The 3,899-nt window shown below is 46.4% G+C and overlaps 1 long non-coding RNA gene across 1 annotated transcript; it reads left to right on the forward strand.

The window, feature by feature from the left end:
* The first annotated feature begins 335 nt into the window (after positions 1–335).
* LOC115307933 lies at positions 336–3,899 on the forward strand. Its single transcript, XR_003916290.1, has 3 exons — positions 336–416; positions 866–929; positions 3,666–3,899. It is a non-coding gene; the product is annotated as an uncharacterized LOC115307933 (long non-coding RNA).

A 3,899-nucleotide genomic window follows, 5' to 3' on the forward strand; every position in this document is an offset into this window, starting at 1 on the left:
GGTGCCCAGGCCCCTAAAGAGTCAGGAGAACAACCCTTTAAAATACAGTTTGATACTATTGCTGGAAACTTTAACCCACTGGCTTCACACTCAGGAGGGTTTAAGCTGCAAATGGCAGGAGAGGATTTATGTGTTCCTTTAAAAAAAAAAATACGTCAGGGTAGGAAAACTTGACCCGACGGTTTTGAGACGTGCCTGCCGTAAATAACCAGTTGATTGGCTGGCCTGTGAAGCCATTAGCAGGCGTGAGGTGCCTGTTGGGATTCAGACACCGCATAAAACGCTGGAGGTGCCAGCAAAATGGACACGGCAATTGGCTACGCAGTCGTCTTCCAGCAGAACTGCCCAGGAGGGCCCACGGAAAATGGAGCGGCTTTTATCCCACTCACTGGGCACTGAATCTCTGGAAGGGGATTGTGAGTGGGATCCAGTCTGTCGTGGGCACGGGGGGAGGAGAAGAGAGATAAAATGACCACGTTGTGCTTGGGCAGTAAATCATCTGAAAGAGCAGGAGTGTTTCAAATGAAGTTGGAGATCCTGCCCTGACAGGTTGCAGACGATGAATCTTTTCTGCTGTAAATCACCACAGCTGCCAAGTGGCACTGGTAGGTCTGAGCTAATGGGGCTTTCCACCCCCTGAAAAGTGGCAGCAGCAGTTACAGGAGAAGGGAATTTGATGACTCAGATCACAGGCTGTCAGGAGAGAGGGCCAGAGGTTGTTTTGGTTGGACTCAGTGATCCTTATGGGTCCCTTCCAACTCAGCATACTCTGTGGTTCTGTGATACTCTTTCAGAAGGGGTAATTTTTACCTTTTCCGTCCCAAAAACGCATGTGATGCTGCCATCTTCACTGACCCTGCTGCAGCCACACTTTCTGGACTTGGGTTGATCTTTTTGCACTGTCCCACCCCGATGGAAAGGGAAAAAAGGTAAGAGCAGTTGATGTCCCCTGGAGCAGTGCCTGACAGGTCTTCCATTCTGGAGAAGAACTGCTAGTAGGAAGCAGAGCAGACATGATGCTGGTCTACTCCAGACACCCATTTACACCTTTCTTAGACACCTGCACATTGCAAATGAGAGGAATCTGGTTGTAAATGGCTACATAAACAGTAGGGTAATGATGAACCAGAGTCAGTTCCTCAGGGAGGCTGCGGCTTTGGGCATTACCCTCAAACAAGGAAAGACAGGACCTTGTTCCTGTATCAAACATGAGATGAGAAGTGATGAAAAAAGTGGGAAAAAAGAAATCAGTTAAATATTTCCTATCTTTGGAGTACGGAGAGAAGGGGGGATCACAGCTCAGATGGGGTGTCTCTGCTATCAGGATGAAAAGAGAAGAGAAAATCAAGGGAGAGGGATTTTGTATGTGGAAAACACAGAGGAAATGCTGACAAATACTTTGAATTTATTCTTTTTTTTTTTTTTTTTTGGTTGTTCCTCTTTTGAACTGAAATCCACCTTAGGCAAGGGATTGGAGGAAAAAACTGTTGGGATCTTGCTTCTGTTTTGCAGGCAGTAGCTCCTTAGACTTCATGGGTTTGTCATATAAATTAGGAAGATAAGAATGATCATCTTTAATAAGAACAGGAGCTCAGCATCTTACCTCTGACAGTAGTCAGTAATAAATGCTTTGGAAATGAGTATCAGAAAGGGAAGAGCAGTTGTCCCACACCCAGCAAGCTCCCAGCCCACAGCAGTTTAGAGTCTTCAGAAGACAGATGCTGTATTCATATGGCTTCTGCAGTGAACAGGTGCTGCTTGGGCTGTTTTCCATGAGTTTGGTTAATCCTATCCTTGGAAAGCTTTAGCCCCCACACCAACCCTAGCAAGGTGTTCTGCAGTGCCATGAAGCCTGGTAGAAAAGAGAGTAGAGGGGCAGACACTGATCTCTTCTCCCTGGTGACCTGTGTCAGGACCTGAGGGAATGGCCTGAAGTCGTGTCAGGGGTGGTTTAGGTTGGATGTTAGGAAAAGGTTCTTCACTCATAGGGTGGTTGGGCACTGGAACGGGCTCCCCAGGGCAGTGGTCACAGCACCAAGGCTGCCAGAGTTGAAGAAGTGTTTGGACAATGCTCTCAGGCATATGGTGGGATTCTTGGGGATGGTGCTGTGCAAGGCCAGGAGCTGGACTTGATTATCCTTGTGCGTCCCTTCCAACTCAGGATATTCTATGATTTTATGATAATTTCTTTTGCTTCCTTTAACCTTGCTGTCTGGCAAGTGCTTTAGGCACCATCTAGTCCTGGTTTTATGGGATAAAGTGGATAATGGCTCCACGTTCACTTCATAAGTGCTGATGGCTCAGCCCATATCCCCTCCTTGCTCACTTCTTTCCAAGTGTCTTACCCTCTTTGAACTGCCCATTTTTTGGAAACCTAACACTACACTTTGGACAAATATTTTGCTACAGGAGAGAAAGTACTTGCTTTTGGAAGTGTCATTTTAATACACACAGCACAAATATTTATAAATACATACCTGAACACAGACAGGGCACTTGTCAAAACACATTCAAAGGATACCTAGGTTCTTTCATGTATTACATACTCAGAGTGAAAATAACCAGCTATATTTAACCCAGATCCAAGCCCAGACTAAATTATTTCAAAGGTCAATTAAAGAACAGAAAATATCACTTGCTAAGAGACAAAAAGCTCCCATTCATCTGCAGTTCCAAGAACTTTCACGGAACTAAAGCACAGGATGAGAAATCGTAATTAGGTACCATTTCATATAAAAATCATTGACAACTCCAAGTTCTGTACCTGCCAAGACCTGAATTCAGATGACTGCATTTGGCCTACAGCAGTTGATGGAAACTCCATCACTCACCACGCTGATGTAGTTGTTTGGAAACCAACGGCCCCTGGCAGGGAAAACACATTTCAGCTTCTGTTGAATGACTGCACATGTGAGGAGCAGGAGATGAGACAGACCAATAGCCAGTCCTCAAATTCGGATTATGTTTTGGCTGGTGCTTAAAGTTCAGGTCTGAGGCCAAGTGGAGGCTAGAATTCAGCCTGTAATGTAATCCTGAAATCACATGGGCTCTTCTCCTCAGGTATTGGACTTGGTGGCAGCGACCTGGGGGTATTTTCTCCCTTGAGGTTGTGAGTCCGTCGGTTTGGCTGTGCTCGCTGCATTCCTGTTCTTTGGCCCTGTGTGAGACAGTTCTGGAAAACTCTTATTTGACCACAACTGGAAAAGAAAGAGAGAAAAAAACACCCCCAGCCAAAACCCACAGATCAAATTTGTAGGATGAGTTTGAACCGCAGAGCTCAGTCTTTCACTCTGACAGTCTGCATGATCTCAGCACAGAGATCCCACAAACAGCAGAGGGAAGTGCCTGGGGAGCTGAGCTCCTGCTTCCATCACCCAGCCCGAGCCAGCAGGCGATAGCAGTCTGACCAGGAGAGCAATGAACGCAGCAAGCCAAATCCCTGAAGGAACTATGGGATTTATTCACTTTGGCTGCTTGGAAAAGCTGTTTCCAGAACTTTACTCAACACCTTCCTTCAACCTCAGAACACCTCCTTGGGTAAACATAATCACCTTCCAGGCCTGGGCCTTACACAGAACGAGATCACTCCACACAGGGATGATATTTAGCGCAGGTCACGGTTTAAAACGCCATCAGAAATATCTGTAAGGTCATTCATGTTTCAGCTTTGCCACCAGCCCCGAGGTGAGGACACCCCAGCATGGATCTGTGATGCATACCAGAACATTCGTGCAAGAAGAAGGAACAATGGCCCAGCTCCATTTCTTGTGTAGTCTGCAACTTCCTAGCGCGTCTGACACGCTGGGAACCCACGCGCAACACGGTGATGGAAAACTTGGAGACCGAATGGAAGTGAAGAAAAGCCCTTGGTGTAATTTTACAGCGTGTGAAAGACTTAA

This window comes from Manacus vitellinus, unplaced genomic scaffold, assembly GCF_001715985.3.
Source record: "Manacus vitellinus isolate BGI_N305 unplaced genomic scaffold, ASM171598v3 scaffold_6_pilon, whole genome shotgun sequence".
Taxonomy (NCBI): domain Eukaryota; kingdom Metazoa; phylum Chordata; class Aves; order Passeriformes; family Pipridae; genus Manacus; species Manacus vitellinus.